Raw genomic sequence first — 18,895 nt, forward strand, 5'->3', positions numbered from 1 at the left:
GGTCAGGTGGCAGCATGTTTAGTACATGCCATAACACAGAGATATTTTTAATCTAAATAATATATTATGGAAATAATTATGCTTGAGGAGCAGGTCCTATACTGTAATCTGTCTGTGGCAGATCAGTCTTTAAAAAAAATAGCCTAATTTTGGACTGTGAATGCATTTTTTGAGCAGAGTAGGTTAATTGACCAACTCGAGGGTTGTATTGTAAGTTATTGTTGAAGCTAGATTGAGCCTCCCAGTGGTTTTTTCCATAAACCTGTACCTAAATTGTTAAATAGTATAATATGTGTAGTCATTTAAAAAGGATTTGGTTTTGATTTCATTTCTCTGTAAAGCTTGACCTACTGTGCCTTCTTTTTTTTCAGCAATGAAATCAAAGATACTGATTTCAATTATTCACTGAACGCATTTTTATTCAGTACTTTTGGAGAGCCAGTGCTAAGAACTCTGAGGCCACCATGAAACTTTTTAGTTTAATAGGTGAGATAAGTCTTGACTTCAGATAGCTAAACAAATAATACAAGCTGGCGATCATATTATGGGTGGTACAAATGAGGACTTAGGTTCAAAGGAGTAAGCATTTATTTCCAGCTAGGGGAATCAAGGCATCATGGATGCAGTACAGGTGATGAAGTGCTTGAAAGATAATCTCATAGGCATGTTAATAGAAGCATGTACCATATTGGAGCAAACACCATTGAGAAAGTCCTAAAGATAAAAAGCTTCTTTGATGTGTCTTAATTTTATTACGTAAACTTTAATAGATGACATTTGATGACAAATGATAGGATGATCATTAATACTACCGATTTTTCTGTTCAAAAAAATATATATATTGTTATGTTAATCAGGATTGTACACAGTAGTAGGCCTCCAAGTGTGTGTGGCCCCTGGCAGCATCAACATCTCCAGGTAACTTGTAAGAAATACAAATCTTTGGTCCTATCCCAGACCTAGCAGTTGAATTAGAAAGTCTAGGGCGGAATCTAGCAATCTGTGCTTTTACGACCTCAAAAAATTTCTTATTTTGAGAGGACCGGGCATTTATATTATAGTCTGTTATTACCTTTTGAAAAAAATGCAGCCTCTCTATCAGCTTTGATGATTTACTTTTTTGTGTGTGTGATCATTCTCTTTGAAGTTATTGATTAATGGTGAATTCTAGAACTGATTAAAAAACAGTGCTCTCCATCTTACTATTTGATTTTAAAATCTTTGTCAGTTTGAATGGTTAATTTTTCCTTGAAAATTTGAAAATCTAGAAATTGAAGAATTTAGTGAGCCATTTTAATTTTAGTGGTAATTATAAAGAAAATTGCTAGCGTATCTCCTTGGTATATCAAGTATACTGGCTGCCACCTAGAATTTAAAAATGAGTTATTGTAGTCATTGTTAATATATGTATAGAAAGAAAACATGTCCTGATGTAGTTTTTCATTTTTATGAAATCTTTTAATGGTACCTATCAGTTTTACGCTAAATATATATATTTTCAGTTCTAATAAATATTTCTAACGAAATATTAGTAATTGAAGAACTGCTAGACTTTTCCAAGTGGCTGTGTTTCACATCCCCACCAGTAGCGGACGAGGGATCTTATTCCCCCACATTCTCTACAACCATTGTTCCTGTCTTTGTTGGCAGCCATTCTAATGATGAGTGGAAAGTGGTAATTCTGATTGACATTTCCCTGATGGCTAATGATGTCAAATGTATTTTCATGTGCTTATTGACCATTTCTGTATCATTTTTGGTGGAATATCTAGTCAGATACATTGCTCATTTTTAAATGGGGTTATTTGCCTTTCTGTTATTGATTTGTAATATTTATTTCTTCTAGACACAAAACCCTTACATGCTTTGTAAAAATTTTTTTTCCATTTTGTGGGTTGCCTTTTCACTTTCTTGATGGTGTCTTTTGAAGTGAAAAACTTAAATTTTGATGATGACAGTTTATTATTTTCTTGCAAGTGTTTTAGGTAACACACCTAAGAAACCATTGCTTAATCCAAAGTCACTTAGGTCTTTGATCCATTTTGAGTTAATTTTTATATGGAAGAAGTAGAATTCCACCTTCATTTTTTTTTTGCATATGGATATCCAGCTGTTCTAGCTTCCGTTTGTCACGGTAATTTTTTTGTGAATTTTTATCTGTACTTTCTAGATCTTGTTAGTGGTTGAAGAGATTTTGAGTTTTACTGACTGACTGCTCCCAACCTGTTGTCCATAATAAGAATGCATTTACTAAGTATTGGAGAAAAAATGCTGTGAATAAAGTACTGTGTTCTATGTCAGGAGTCTTATTTTTAAAAGGACACAAACCAGAGGAGGTTTTGTAATTGATATGTCATAACGTTTTAAAATGTGAACTAGAATACTCAGGAATGAGAGACAGGGAGAAAGTCCTTCCAGTTCCTAAAGATTTTCATTTGGAGCTGAGTTAAGTATGTTTTGTGTAGCTCTAGGTGCCGGAAGTAGAACTTACAGGTAGACTAATTTCAATCCTAGGGAAGAAAGCACCTTGAAACAATTAGAGCTGTCTAATAATTTAGTAAAACGGGCACCCTCACATGAAAGCTCATCTTTGGAGGAACTCATGCAGAGGTCAAACCGTTTTGTTAGTATAATTACAGAATGGAATTCTACATAGAACAAAGGTTGAAGGATTTCCATTTTCTTGTTCTAATTTGCTTTCACGTTTGTGAAGGGTTTTCTCTTCAGGGTCGTTCTTTCCCAGACTTCTGTCAGGTAGCAGAAAGTGAGCGAAAATAGGTTATTGTCTTGACAGATTAAATGATAGAAGTACTGTAGTTTTTGATTAGCTAATATTATTTATTCTGAAAATTGATTCTATTGCTTGAGCTAATTCTTTTCTTTTTGGCTTCTTTGACATTGTTGGAAAACCCAGTGAACAGTGGGGATGAGGCACTGTAGCAAGAATGAAACTTGTTGAGAACTAAAAATTGAAGTGTTAGTCTAACATCACATTTGTGCATGGTTGTGATTTGTAGATTGTGGGTTGAAGAAAATGTACTAGTGCGTATTTGTACTTTTACAATAGATATATTTTCGTTGTATGTTTTAAGGTTTGGAAGAAATCTGATTGTTATTTAAGCTGATTGAGGCAAATGCCTGGCAAAATAAGGACCTTTTGGTGATAAGACTCTCAAAATATATTGTTCTAAATAGATTTGAGAATGTGAAGAAAATTTGATGTCTTTATTTCTTTGAAGCGAGATTTTAGAATGATCTATAAAATAGGGAGAAAAAAATTGGGGCTTAACCTGTTGTTTTAAACATTTATCTTGTCTGCTCAATTTTAGGGTTTTTTTTTTCTTATTTTAAAGATTATTCCAAAATTTTCACTTTGAGCCTAGCCTGGATCTTGGTTGGGAACAGTTGATTTCAAACAAAAGCTTTCTTTCTGTGATGTTAGTATGGGTGTGCCTCAGTGAGCAACTGGTACAAATTGAATACAGTGAAGAAGTTGTCTTTATATAACTTTTTAAGACTTAAATTAAAAAAAAAATTAATGTGTGCATTAAATTTTTATGCTTAAGGAAGGTAAAAGTATTATTTTTAGTGTATATGAGGTTTCATCTGAAGTTACTGTACATTAAAAATTACTAAACTATACTATAAAGGTTTCCTTTTCCTTCTGTTTTTGAATGGACCACTTAAAGGTTGCTCTTTTCATAGGCCTCTATCCATGACCTGTCCAGAAGGGTCACTTCTCCTCTCAACTAATTGATACAAGACAGATATGTCCATTACAGGATAGAATATGGGGAAAATATTGCAGTGCAGGATGTTTCCCAATGGCTGACTTGCCTGTAGTGTTCAACAGCCATATTAAATTTAGAGAGGGATTTATTGTATTAAAGAGTACCCCACATTCAACTGGAATTAGCATATTTTATAAAAATACTATTGGAATTGGAAGATGAAGACCTCATTATTGCTAATTATTTGGTATTTGTGAATGAGCCTGAAAAGACTGGTATCTGACTATAAGTCCTTCCTGCACACATGTGGTGATCTGTGCTTTAATTTGCAGCTATTACTACTATTTAAAGAACCTGTCGTTCTTTGCAGTTACCACATTGAGCTCTATCAGCCAGACACCATTGATCTCAGAGCTCTGTTTTTCCTCATACTTGACTATAATAGGTATGTGAAAGTTAGCCCAGCAAAATTGAATTTCCAGCAGTGTGGCTTCACTGTTGGTGAACCTGCAGTATTTTGGGTTCTAACATTGCAGGTTGGAGATCTTGTCTTCAACTACACAGGAGTGCAGATTAGAATAGTATAGGGCCAAGTTTAACATCTGTGTTAGAGGTAAATCTCACAACAATATTAAGGGATTTGGGTCAGTATGCTATTTTCAGGGAATATGCACTTTCTCTCCATTGTGATCTCACCCTAACCTGGAGCAGTATTCTTATCTATGTTCCTCGATGCTTTGACTTAAGCTTATAGTGTTCACCACATTTGTCTTAATCTATAGCAATTATGTGTTTTTGTACATCTTATTTTAAAGGAGGAAATATTTGAATTGTTATATATCCTATACCTAATTGAATGTATTTTACTTAATAGACACAGTATTATAGAATAATTGAATTTGACAGTAGTGCTCAGAAGCAGAATCTGTTAACATGTCCAGATATACTGTAATTACAAGTATGCCTTATATTAATATAATAAAACTGCTTATTAATACTACTATTGTTTTTCAATGCACTTCATAGTTTTGACTTCACATTGATTAATTCAAATGCTAGGATTATCCTCATTTTTTCATCTGTGAGATTGGGGATGAGGGTCATTCTTGTATGCTTTCAAGTCTTATAGGTTTCCAGGAATCTCTGGCTCTTAGTTGCAAGTTCTATTGATTTTACTTCTTTAGCTATGAAAAGTCTTATAAAATCTAAGGGTATGTCATATTATGAAGGCAGTTTTACCTAAAACAGGCTTGCTTTCCTTACACTGCACAGGAAATAGGATCAGTGTGGTTTTGAAACTTTCATTTCCTATGTGCCAAAGAGAGACGAGTTCAGAGCCAATGATAAAAGATGCTACATCAGCCTGTTAGGCCACCAAATTTATGTTAACTACCAGATAAGACCCTTTTCCCCAAGGACTTTAGACTTTAAAGAGAAAGTTAATGCAAGTAACATGCACTCTCTGTTTATATGAGTTTGATCTGGTTGAACAAATTGCACATTGTTTAGGGAAGATAATCATAGAAGAAAGATGGGTAAAGTCAAATTGGAACTTTTCTGGAAGCGGTAATCTGTGGAAGGGAAGAAAGAGATCGACATCGTAGGAAGATTTCTCAGCAAAAGTTTTTATTTTTAAACTTTATTATGAAAAATTTCAAAATACATAAAAGAATAATATAATAAACATCTTATGTTCCCATTGCTTAGCTTCCAGCAATTTTCAGCACATGGCCAGTCTTTTTTATCTGTGTCATGGGTTGGCAAACTAAGGCCTGCTTTTTGTAAATAAGGTTTTACTGGTACATACCACACCCATTTGTTTGTATTATTGCCTATAGGCTTTCTTTGTGCTACTGTGGCAACATCGAGTAGTTGTGACAGACTGGCCCTTAAAGCCTAAAATATTTACTATCTGGTTCTTTACAGAAAATGTTTGCCACTGTCTGGTTTATATGCCTACTCATTCCTTTCTCAACAGTATTTTTCAGTTTTTCTGTAAATTTGAACTCTCACTTTTATATAAATTTACCAATTTTTGACATTTTTGCACATTTGCTTTATGTTGGCATTAATCATCCTTTTTATCATTATTTTTATTTATCTCATTATTTTAGCTGAACCTTTTGAGAATAGTGCACATCATGATTCTTTACCTCTAAGTACTTGTATCTCTTAAAAAAAAAAAGTCTCTTTTACATAGTCTCAGTACAGTGATCACGTTTAGGAATATTTAATGATATAATATTGATATAATACTGTTATGTAACATATCCCATATTCAAATTTTACCAATTGTCCTAATGGTATTGCTAGCAGTTGTTTTGCTCTAATCTAGGATTCAATGCAAGGTCGCACACTGAATATAATCTGGCATAGTTTCTCAACTTGCCTTTGTGTTTTATTACATTGACAATGACATTTTTAAAGAAAGTTTATGAGCTTGGGTTTGCTTGTTCCTCAGGAATAGATTCAAATTACATTAACTGTGGTTTTAAAGGAATGAAAAGGATGGACTCCTATAACAAGAAAAATCTGTAGGTTATAATTGAAATAATTCTAGACCAAGAATCAAGAGTGAGTCCTGAATTCGAGTTTTATAAAAAGAATTATAGGTGTGTGTGTGTGTGTGTGTGTGTGTGTGTGTGTGTGCGTGCGTGCGTGCATGCAGGAAAAAAAGAATTGCGGTATGCTATATTTAAAGAGCATAGACTTTGTGGGTGATGACATAGTTTTAAATTGTAGCTGTTTGTGGAGTAAATACTGTGAATAATTGTATAAATGTAAGCAAATTAATATCTTTGGGCCATTCGTATACCATGGCTAATATATTCCTGCCTTTTTGAATTGTTTTGGGGAGTAAATGAGATAACACATGCAAAGTAAAAAAGGTGATATTGATTAAAATATAGTAAATTTGGAAAAGAGGAAAATCAATATGAGTTAGAACTATCAAAAAGAAATTTTCGAATGGATTAGATTGCACTTGACCTGTGCTCTGAAGGATGGATTGACTTTGGATAATGGTTAAAATATATAGGTGTGGAGAATCCATTGGGAATTTTTAAGTGTGAAAGGGATATGGTTAAATTTGTTGTTGGAAATAATGTTAAAAGAGTTTGGAAGAACAGATAAACCTTTGAGTTTGAAGGTCTGGATTATAGTCTAGCCTTTGTCATTGGCTAGTTTGGGGTAAGTTACTTAACCTGTCTGAACTGTATTTTCTAGGACTATAAAATGACTGGTTTATTACTTACTAGCCTTCTTTGGAGAGTAGAAGCATCACTGATTGGTTGGTGTAGTAAAGGAAGGCTTTCAGCAGGAAAGAGCTGAGCTGGATCTTGAAAAATGGGTAGGTTCTGGAGGAGAAGGAAAGAGAAAGCCATTACAACGAACATATTTAAATCAAAGAAGGCCCCATTGAAAACAAACCTATTGTGTCAGAGAGGTTAAGGGGTGATGCATGTCGTAAAGTAATGAGAAGTTAAGGTCATCAGTTCTGAGTTCTGTAAGTAGGGTCTTTATAATTATGTATGGAATTTAGAATGGTGGAGTAGGAAAATGGCCCCCATAGTTATTTAAATAAAGATCGATGAGATACCATTTGGGATATAGTAACTGGATTCACTTTATGCAGCATTTTGGGGATTGTTGTTTTGTGGGTAGTTTCCTTAGGAAGCCAGCCTAGGGTCTTTTCTGTTGTAGAGGAGGATACCTTCAGCTCTCTTCTAACAGAAATTTGATGTAAGAAATATAAAGACTTAGTCGAAAGAAAGGGCAGTAGCAGCACTGCAATAAAATGACCTTGAAAAAAAATGGGTGAGATTGAAATATAGGCCATGGAATCCATATTTAGGCCTAAGAATTCTTTACCATGTTTCTGCATGTCAGTTGATTCTGGAGCCTCTGCAGACCCAGCCATCCAAGTATAGCAGTTGACCTTGGAGGAATAGTAAATGGTTGTGGAAGTATAAACTAAAACAATCCACAAAATTGGTAGCCAGGATCTAGACCAATGGGGTGTCACAATGCAGTGAATAACCATTGTCTATATAAAGCAGACTTCAACAACCCTATCATGTGGCAGTAAAAAAAAGACTGTGTATGAATATTCTTTGTAGATCTCTCTGCCTCAGGGTTGAAAACCATCCTTCTGTCAGTCATTCATATCTATTTATTATTTATAAGTAAAATCAGTGGAAGTCCTGATTAATATGTATCCAGCCATTCATTGGAGATAGAGATTGACCATATTTGACCACAAGTTGTTGAAACAGGTTCCAGAAACAAGCTTAATCGGATAGGGGTATTCTTGATCCATAGACGGACGGCTATGGTTTCTTACTTTGAAAATCTGACTAACCAGGTTTTTCTGAGTGAATTAATGCTTTCAATAAATCCCATTTTCTGGAGTTGCTTTCTGGTGTTTGCAATCAATGAATCTGGTAACAGTGCTAAAATGTAAGTATCTCTTGTAAGTTTTACAATAGTTAGGCTGAGAAATTGAGAGGAGAAGGTCCCCATATATTACAATGTACTCATTTTGTTTGTCCTCCCCCACTAGAATTAAACTTCAAGGAGTTTTCTTTACTGCACCTTGGCATCTGAAATGATGACTGGCATATATAGGAGGCGCTCTATACATAGTAGTGAAATGAATGAAGAGCTAATAACGTGTTTCACCATATAGCACGCAATTAAACCTAATAAAAGAATTCACAGATTGTTTTAACATTTTTCTAAAATTTTACTCCCCTTCTCCTTCCTCCTTTGTTTATGGGCTCTGCTTTGACCATTGGCATCATTGGTGAGTATGACAAGTCATATTTAATTTTGTTTAGGAATCTAGTCATGCCTTTGGATAAAAATGCGATGGCCAGTTTTTTGCCTTAATTGGGAAGGATACTCCCATTCTTAAAACATTTCTACCTAAAACATGCATTAAGTCTTGTAAAATTACCAAATAGACCCAGTGAGGTGGGTGTGTGTAAAAGGATGTGTCATTAAGGTTTGTTATCTGCTTAAAGGAAATTTAAGTTCCTGGCCTTGGGTGACCTAGAAAATCAGAAATGTCAGTACTTTTTTTTTTTAAATATTTTTATGTTCACATTTTTAATAGTAGTTGGTATGTATATACACAAACTCATACACCTATTTGTCTTTTTAAAATATCTTATATGCTTTAAAGAGACAAAGGAATAGTTGTAAGATTCTCAAAAAAGTTAACAGCATTTATTAATAGTTAATAATATTGAGGTAAAGTTTGTTTTTTTTTTTAGAATGTACAATTATTGCAGTAGCTAAATGGACAGTAAGAAGTTAGATCAAAATTTTTTTTTATGGTGACATTGGGTTAATGAAATCCAGTAAGTTTCATGTGTACAATTTAACGGTAAGGCATGTATATATATATTACACACACACACACACACACACACAGCATTATGTGTTCACCTGTAGTTAGGTTTATTTGTAACCACATATTTGACCCCTTACTTTTTTTTTTTAAATACTACGAAAATAACAACTGTATATAATGGGGAAAAAGGCTTCTTTACTAATACTGATCTTAGGAAACAACAATGTTAAGACCTTGTTCTGTGGTTCTTTTGGTGGTTACCATTATACGTTTATTTTTGTCTTGATTTGTTATCTTTAGACACAATTTAATGTCTTCCTTTAATTTTAAGTAAAATGCCCTTGATAAGTCTTAGTGAAATAATGTGCTTTGAATAATGCTTTGGGAGAGAAAATTGTTGTAGACTGACATAAAACATAATGCGATAAGGTTTATTAGGCTGGAGAAATATTAGTGATTTGCGGAAAACATTCTGGTGTTTTCCTTTATTCCCACACAGAATACTTCTGACGCTTCTGATCATCAAATGTGTCACAGTTTTTTCCACACCAGTTAATTCTCTGCGATACCAGTTGGGTGTCCTACAAGTCACTCAGTTCTATCACTCTCTACCTGGAGTTAGCATCAGATCTTTCAAGTAAAGGGGTCAGTTCCACAAAACTGCCCTCACTTCAGACACCTGTTGCGAGTCCCAGGCTGTCACCACTGACTGGCCCACTATAAATCAGGGTTTTCCACAGTGCCTTCCTTGGGTTTGTTATTTGCTAGAATGGCTCACAGAACTTACGGAACCACGTAACAGAACAGTTTATTATAAAACGATGAGACAAAGGGTATAGATGAACATCCAGATGGAAGAGATGTGTAGGGCAAAAAGCGGGGGAAGGGAGGGGTGCAGAGCTTTAATGTCGGACATAGGTACATCGCCCTCCCAGTACCTCCATGTATTCAGTGATTCAGAAGCTCTCTGAATCCCATAGTTTTGAGGGTTTTTTGGAGATTTCATCGTCTAGGCAGGTCTGTTCTTAACTCAGTCATCAGTCCCTCTCCCCTTCCCAGGAGATTGAGGTTGGGGTGGAGTGGAACATTCTAAGCTTCTAATCATGGCTTGGTCTTAGGTAGCTAGCCCCCACCCTGAAGTTATCCACAAAAGACTCTCCTATCACTCAGGAAATTCCAAGGAATTTAGGAGCTCTGTCAGAAACCAGGGTCAGAAACCAAATATTGAAACAAAAGATGTTCCTAGTGCTCATATTGTTAGCCTATTACAAGAGTTTTAGGAGTTCTGTGCCTGGGACTAGGGGTGGGCGGTGGGTGTGCGGGCGTGTGTGTGTGTGTGTGTGTGTGTTTAATGTTTCATAGCAACAAATGGATCAAATTAACCAGTAGGGTCATTCTAGATATACTTTGAATGAAAGTCTGGTATTTCTCCATGTCCTCCTTGTAGACTTAACTTTAGTCTAGGATTACATATCTTGGTAGAGTTGGACTTCAGGGAGATCCAGGCTCTGCCAAGTCATTCTCCGTTCAGAGAATTTCTTGGGGACTTGGAGCTTGAAGCAGCCCTAGAAGTTTATTGTTGCATGTGTAGTACGATTATAACTAGACCATTCTTTCCTCCTTTACAAGTTAAAGTTAATGGTTCTTAAATGGCTGTGACTGAATGAATGAATGAACAAATGAATGAAAGTTCAGGAACTTCTGAGAGTTTGAAGAGATCAAGTGATTTTGAAAGAATAGACCCATTTCCATATTGGCCTGGAATGGAACCAGTTTCCTAGGTGTGGCTTAACAGTAGTCATGGTTTGAACCTTCTGCAGTTATGTCTTGAATTTCTGGCCAAGAATAGTGGATAAAATAAATAAGGAAAAGGAAAAACAAATCAAAATTTATATACTACTGAGAGATGTATAACCACTGCACTGGACTTCTGGTTTCTAACTGCTCACTACCTTTCACAGTATTAAAAAATAGCAAACTGATGAGTGGTTCAGTAGTTCTTGGTTGATATTCACCTTATGGTGAACCCATTCTGCTCTTCAGTATTGCTTCTTTGCCCTTTGAATGACATTGCCGGTTTTACTTTAAATTTCTTCCAAGCAATGACATGGAAATAAAGTGGAATTTATTAAAGCTACAAGTGGGATTTGTTGACTTCTTTCAAATTAGAAAAATAGTCATCGTACTAGTGGCATTCAAAGTTAGACTGAATCAGACTGTTAATATCTTATTACTACACTAGAAAAGGTTTGTATTAATAGAATTTACAGAGCACATTAAATTGTCCAAGCGAGCAAACATCAGGGAGAACTGAGAGCTTAACACTGCCTATAAGGAAGTTCCGGGAGTGGGAAACTGCGAGTTATTTCCCATTAATGTTTTAAAATTATTTTGATGTTAAATCTAAAAGGAAAGTAATTTAAGGCCACACAGATAATTTAGTAATCTACATGATATTCAAAACCAAAATAAAGGTACTGTTTTTAAATACTGTATAATTATGGAGAGGGCTTAATGGAAGCCTTGTTAAATTTACACAGAATTTGCTGTCATTTAAAGTTTACTTCCCAGGAATTCAGTGTTGCTGTTTTAGGCAGTAGTTTTGTTGCTTCTCAGCTACTGTTTGGAAGCCAGGGAACAGGAATAGTAATATTAGATTGATATTTCTTTAAAACATGAACATTTGATTAATCCAATACCCACTATAGTTGTTGGTTGTGATGTTGATTAAAAATGTGTATTCTGAGATACTGAGAATCTTGAGCCAATCCTGCTTCCCTCACTAGTAATCCTTTTTTCCTCACCTTCTATTTTACATTATTAATCCAGAAATGATACCTTATTTTGAATGCTAATAGTCTATTTAAAAACAAAGTCGCATTTTTATTTTTATGAAATAAGCTGTACATAATATTCATGAAAACACAAAGTAAAACATACTAGACATTTAGATTGCGTTGATTGTTTATTTCAGTGAATTTGGTTCTGTCAAAAGACAGCTCAATGTGTGTCCCATCACACACAAAATCTAGTAAAATAACAATGGCTATTATTAATTACTTTTTTATATCTCAAGTGCTATCGAATGCTTTATAGGTATTGTCTTACTTAGTTCTCATAAGGACACATCCATCTGTGGGTAGATAGAGTAACTAGCCAAATGTCTGATGCTCAGTAAGTGGTAGATCACAGTATTCTTGTAGTTCTAGTTCTATGTGTAGTTTTTGGTAAAGAATGCATGAAGCTGTGAATGGAAGGCAATGTAAATATGAATAAGTAAATGCACTAACGTAATTGAAAAATTGTAAAGAACTAGATATTTATTTCTGACAGTTTTATTTTGCAAGGTTTATAAATGAAATGGCCTGACATAGGATTATTAAATGTGGGAAAGGAGTAGGGAATTTGATGCGGTTAGAGGAGAACAAAGTCATAAAATATTCAGATCTTTAGGAGAGGGGAAAGCAAGAAATAAGTGATAGGAAGTATGAGATGGAGATTTAATTTCATAGTAGCCACCAGTAAACCTAGAAAATTTGAAAAACCATAGACAGCTTTATGATAATAAATGTGTATGGAGCATTCATATTCTTTCAGATTTTATTTCCTCTAGTGTTAGAATGCCAGTAGAGCAAATCTATCTATTATTCCAAGATCTTGGGGTCAAAAACTGTTGATAAAAGGAGTCCCTTCCTATTGTAAGCTGTCTGATTTCTTGGAGTAGTCTTTCTAGCTTTTGTCTATGGAACAGTGAAGGAAAAATAGCAAAAATAAAAAATCTCTTAAACTTTTCTCAGTGAACTACAGGCTGTCCACACTTCCTATGCAATTCTCCTTTGCCTTGCCAATTCCTCTACTCTGGCCTAAAGTAATCAATGGGGTCAAAATCAAGCCATGTACCCTAAAAAAGCAAAACTAAGGACATGCCTTTCAATAGCAGCTGTTATGTTTTTAAATTTGCGCCTGCATTTGTAACCGTACTGCATTACAATGCTTTAAAAATATTTTACCAAGGCGTAATATTTATGATAATGAGTTTGGGTCATACAGTATTTTGGAACTAGGTATGGCTGTTAAATAATTGGTCATACTTCTTATTCTTTACCTTTTGAACAAAAATTGTACTTCCAGTATTGTGAACTTCAGATACGTTTTGCATCAGATATAGGTTGCATTTGTTTTCGTTCTTCCTGAAATTGATTTTGTGAGGGAAGGAAAAGCAACCCAATAATTTTATTGTCATTGATGTTTTTTTATGGTACCTGTGTGTATAAGGTATTCATTGTAACCATTAGTCTTTTTGTGAGAGGACCATTTTTTCCAGGCTTTGTTCTAGGCATCTAGTGTTTTAAGCTGAATAAAATATCTTTCAAGATATATACCTTCTATTGAAGGGAGACAGGCATACAAAATGAATATCTGCAGTGGTGGTAGACCTTAGGTAAGATATAGACGATCTGAAATTTAGCCGAAGCATACAGCATATCCAGAATCATTAGGATCGGATATGGGGGATTTGGAGGACTGAAAATATACTGTGAGGTAACACCGTAGAGGTACTAATGGTGTTTGGTGATTGATTAGCTGTAGGCGATGAAAGAGGAGAAAGAGCTACTATCTGTAGCTTGGGTGACTGGGAGGATGGAGCCATACACAGAGGTAGAGAATATAGGAAGAGGAATAGGCTTGGCATGAGAGATGAATTAAGTTTATACATACATAGGAAGCTCGAAATGCTTTAGGGATATCTGTGGGAATGTGGGGAAGGAGGAAGCTTTCCTCTGCCCTCAAGGTTCTTTCACCTGGTCTAATAATTAAATCTACATGGGACAGATTAACAAGAGAAAATAACCAAATTTCATTGCATATGTATGCATGGGAACCCCACATACATGAAAGTCAGAGACCCCACATTACACAAGAGGTTCAAAGACAGAAAGGGAAAATGAGGTATATGTGGCATTCTGCACTAAGGAATGAAGTGGCGAGGTGCTTTACGGCTTGAGAGGGGAGGAAGGTCATTACAGGATGAAAAGAAGAGCCAGATGTTCAGTAATTAATAGTTTGTCATGCCGTATAGATAGGCCCCCCAAAAAGTTATTTCTGTTGATAACTCTTACTATGAGCAGGAAGTCCCCTAATTTAAATTCTTTAAGGGAGTGGTAAAAGTTTCTAAGGAGCCTTCAGGGTCTAGATTGCCTTCAAAATAATTCACTTGCTGAAGTGGCACATTTTGGGGAGGCCTATTCTGAACCCCTACAGAGAGAGATTCTTGTCCAGCTGGCTTCAAGTAACTGGAAACACTGTTTTAAACAAATGGAAGAAATTGAGAGGCAAGATGTGCCTTTTTTAAGAGTACATTTTCTGCTTTTTTAAAAAATTACATTTTCCTTAGTTTGAGGAATTCCATCAGGCTTATTGCCTCAGTTGAAAAATTGCTACTGATACAGGAGGCATCATGTTTAAGCAGGAGGAGGTGCCGCATCTGTTCTGTTTTCAGGAAAGCAAAAGCTTCCTTAACCTCTTCCCATGTCTTGACAGCCTCTGTTCCAATTTCTGCTTCAGTCTTATTATTAGCCAGACTGTTTCATAAGGGCTACCTGTAGCTATAAGGATGGCTGAGGATGTATTCATCTGGGCATGTTGCTGCTTTCAACGAAATTGGGATTATGTTAGCAAGGATTCTGAAGGCAGTTAATAGTTATTACATAAACGAATAACTAATTAAGCTAGTGACCCAACAAAGAAACCCACTATTGCCTCTTTCATTTCAAAATTTAAAAAAAAAAAAAAAAAAGGCTGGACTTTCAGATAATCAAGTGCAATTATTAATTTTGGCATGCATGGCTATTAAAAATAATTTGGACTTTAGATGTCATCAGATTTGCAGGGGAAGGAAGTTAGTGGTTGATATGGCAGACGGAGGAGACAGAGGGAAGAGTCAGGGATGACTTTCAGGCGTTTGACTTGGGTAGTGAAATATCAAGCCATAAATAGCACAATATTTGCTACAGAAATGGCTGTAGTGCTTTTGTGCCTTCCAAGACTTTTTGGTAAACTTCCAAAGTAGGAGGATTATGCATTCTAAAATTCCAGGCTCTCTTATGAATACTGATTATGTAAATTAAATAAATTTAACCTAACTTTCATCACATGAAATCCCTGATTTCTGTATGTATCAGTTTTTTTTTTAAAACAATCACATCTACGTAGTATTTCAAGAACTAGTTCAAAAGCATTTGGAACCTGGATAGGAGCGAGTAGCAAAATGTGTTTATTTTGGTTGGTAGATTTACACTGTCCTCTGTATTGAGTCCATCCTACTTGTGGCAGTAAGAGAATATGGATATAAATCTCTTCCTCCTAAGTAAAGTGATACTTTCATTAAAAATCTTTTGTCAGGGTTAGAATAAGAAAACTTTGAAAACAAAGGTTTTGAAGAGAGACTCAGGAGATCTAGAGGAGGAGAATGGTTAAGAATTTAATCTGGCATCCGATGACCATTTCCCTGCCCTTTATCAGCTTTTGATTTTGGTTTAGGATCTTCTTTCGAGCCTAGGTTAACTCGATTTTGAAAGAGACAATAATAGGTACTGTACAAGCTTGTCATAAGATTTAAATGATGGTGCACAAGCGTTGCAAAAGTTTAGTAGTCATTTTGTTACTTCCGGTAAGAATATTTAACCTCTGGACCTCAGTTTATGTACTAGACTGCTTTTCTTTAACTTTGTTTAACCTTCATATCATGAGAACAGGTTTTCTGTGCTAATTACAAGATATTTTTCAGTTAGTTTGGTTTTATGTCTATGTTGCCTTATTTCAAAGAAGTCAAGAGGTATTTTCTTCTCTGAGTACCTGTTTTTTTGTGAGCCTAGTTCTTACGTATTTATTTATTTTTTAATACCTACAGCACCTGGTATTCCTAGGTGGTCTCCCATCTAAGTACTAACCGGTCCCGACCCTGCTTAGCTTCCGAGATCAGAGGAGATCGGGCACGTGCAGAGTGGCATGGCCGTAGACTAGTTCTTAGTTTTTAAAAGACTTTAAAGTATATCAGAGGTCAACCCATGAAACTTAGTTATTGCTTATAGGAGATGAACTAGTTCTGTGTTCTATAAAAGCTTAAGTTATAGGCCCAAGACCACTGGCATCCTAGAGGTAGAGCAGGGATGAGGATCACCCAGATGTGTTGTGAGGAAAAGGTTCACCAAACCTTTTCTCCTCGTGTGGAAAGAAGATGTTGGTATAATTTGAGCTGTGTTTCACCCAAAACATGCAGGTGGAATGTCAGCGTGGCAAAGTCTCTAACTTGTGAACTGCATCTGGAGTGGGAGTGAATACCTGGTAGGAAAGTTTAATGCCTTCTTGTAGCTTAGCATGTTCCTAGATTGGTTGGGTCCCCTGGAAACTATGCCTATGAGACTCTTATTTGTAATTGATGTGGTCCTCTGTGTAACTTGGGATTTCTCAGTCAGGGTAGCTTCCACACCCTTGAGTGAGTTCTTGCCCTCTTGTGCCTGAGCCATCATGTGGTGGTAGTAGAAGGGAGATGTGCAAAGACAGCTCCTGTTTCGCATGTTCTCCCGACCTGTCTGGCCTGATAATATCCTGATAGCCTTTCCTGTCCTATATACTTCTGAGTAAACAGATTACAGGTGTGGCCTACTTAGATTTTGTGAGTTTCTCCCACTGAGTTCCTCCTACTGATGATTCTGACTCATCAGAGCAGTAGTTCTTTTCATCTGATTGATTAGCCTGGACTTGAGATCGAGAGGCCAGTGCACAGTCCCACAACAGATTTTCATCCTCTTTGGTGGGAAAGATATTTTCCAAGTTATTTCCTCTCTCATAAGGAAGAGGTAAGACTTCATTGTCACTCCCCTACCTCCACAAATCCCCCCTCCGTCCATCTCATTTAGTGCTCATTGGAATCCAGAATTATATTTTAGGTATAATAGAAGGCACAAGTTACAAAGATACTCGTATTTTTTTCCAGGAGTTTACACTTGAAGGTATTGAAAAAAGTTTAGCCAGTCTTCATAGTTCTAGTTTTGGTTTTCACAAACCAGTCTCACTTGTCTCTTTATTTTTGCTCTACTAAAGAGCATTGAATACAGTGAGAAAAAACAAGACCAAAAGTTCTTAAAGCTTTTAAAGAGGTGTTAGTCTCTATCCATATTTGTGTTTTGTTTTGTTTCTGCTAATTAGGTATTTCAAGGTACTGATGGTAGGTACATGTATGTAGTACTAGGTGCAATGTAGACATTTTCTGGATATTTTAAAAATTGAGTCTCTTGTCTAAATCGTAGTAGGACTTAAGTAACCAGACATTTCATTTCGGTGACATATTTCTGTTTTTCAGCAACCTGTGTCTTGACAAAGTTCTAAGCTTTTTTAGTTTAATTTGGTAAGAATGTATGAAAAATACTGTGAATGAACAGGCTCTGGGCAGCAGTTAGGAAAGTTTCTCTTATTTAGCATATGTTCTCTTGCACATTTGATAACTTTTTTGATGGCCTCCATAATATTACAATGCTAAGTTGTTAAGTAAACTTGCCATTTATAATGGCTAATGTCTGTCCTAAGAATTACAACTTTATAATACACAGGAGATACAGGATATAGGCAAGAACAGATGTTTCAGAGAAAGAATTGGAGTAATTGAAACGTAAATGACCTATTTTGTGAATGTGGATGTTCTAGGTACATTTTCCAGTGCTAAGCTGACAACATCACAGTAAGGTGCATCTGCATACACAATTGCCTGCATATAGAACACAGAATATACAATAGCTTCCTGATACCTTACCAGCTCTCAGTTGAAATACAAACTAGTTCTGACCATTCTACTTACTGCTGCAACCTGGGGGCACCATCTCCCCCCTTCTCCGCCGGAACTCCTCGGTCCCCCCATCCTAATCAGACTTTTTTTTTTCACAGCACCGTCTACATACTACCTAATTCTAAATTCTGCTGAAGTTTAAACTCTGCAAGGGCAAGGGTCTTTTATTTACTGATATAGTTTAGTAAGTTTCATTTCATTGTTGGTAAAGGGCTAACCTTTAATATTAACAGTGTCTAGTAGAGAGGTTAATATTTTCTTTTTCTTTTTTCCTTCCTCTCTTTTCCTGTTTCCTTTCTCCCCACAGTTGTGTTGTCTGTTGCAGGATAAATTTTATAGTCAGTTAAAAAAAAAAAAAAAACCTACCATTTAACTTAACCCTTAGAGATAAATGATGGCTTTAAATTACATTGGTTCCTGGTCTCCTGAAGGAGACTCTGGCTTTCTTCTCTGCATTTTCTTGCTTGAGTAACTAATGCATTGTTCATAGAGAGAGTTCATTTATGGCAGGCAGGTCCTTTGTTGTCGATGGAATCTTTGGTTGCTTTAATGTTAGAGAACTGGGAAAAAATAAGAAAATTAACGTTTTGTTTTAAATGTAATTTTGTCTATAGATAGTCCTATGAATTTGTTTTACGAACATGACGTACATAATTTACCTGTTTACCAGAGTTATCTGTAAATTATATTATGATTTAGGATTGTTAGAAAATGTGAAAACATTTTTTGTGATAACACTTTAGTTTACATTATAGAAGTGATTTTTAGTGGTGTTGTCGTTAACCGTGCCAGAAAGCTAACATATAAGCTCATTTTCTCTTAACATATGCGTAATAGTACTTCTCACCTTCTGCTTGGTGAACATTGGCTAGTATTGGCAAAATTTATGGCCAGTAATTTTTGTTGCTTTTATTTGCTTTGGTCAAGAGAGTTCATTTCCAGGACCACTGTTATTTCTGTGCCTTC

General features: G+C 35.6%; 1 protein-coding gene and 1 pseudogene across 3 annotated transcripts in view; one reads left to right on the forward strand and one right to left on the reverse strand.

Annotated features, from left to right (window-relative positions):
- The window catches only part of TBL1XR1 (transducin beta like 1 X-linked receptor 1), a 146,543-nt gene that overhangs the window by 49,398 nt on the left and 78,250 nt on the right, over positions 1-18,895 (forward strand). The window lies entirely within an intron of this gene.
- On the reverse strand, positions 15,989-16,107 carry LOC111734354 (annotated as a pseudogene).

The sequence above is a fragment of the Pteropus vampyrus genome, unplaced genomic scaffold (assembly GCF_000151845.1).
Source record: "Pteropus vampyrus isolate Shadow unplaced genomic scaffold, Pvam_2.0 Scaffold14, whole genome shotgun sequence".
NCBI lineage: Eukaryota > Metazoa > Chordata > Mammalia > Chiroptera > Pteropodidae > Pteropus > Pteropus vampyrus.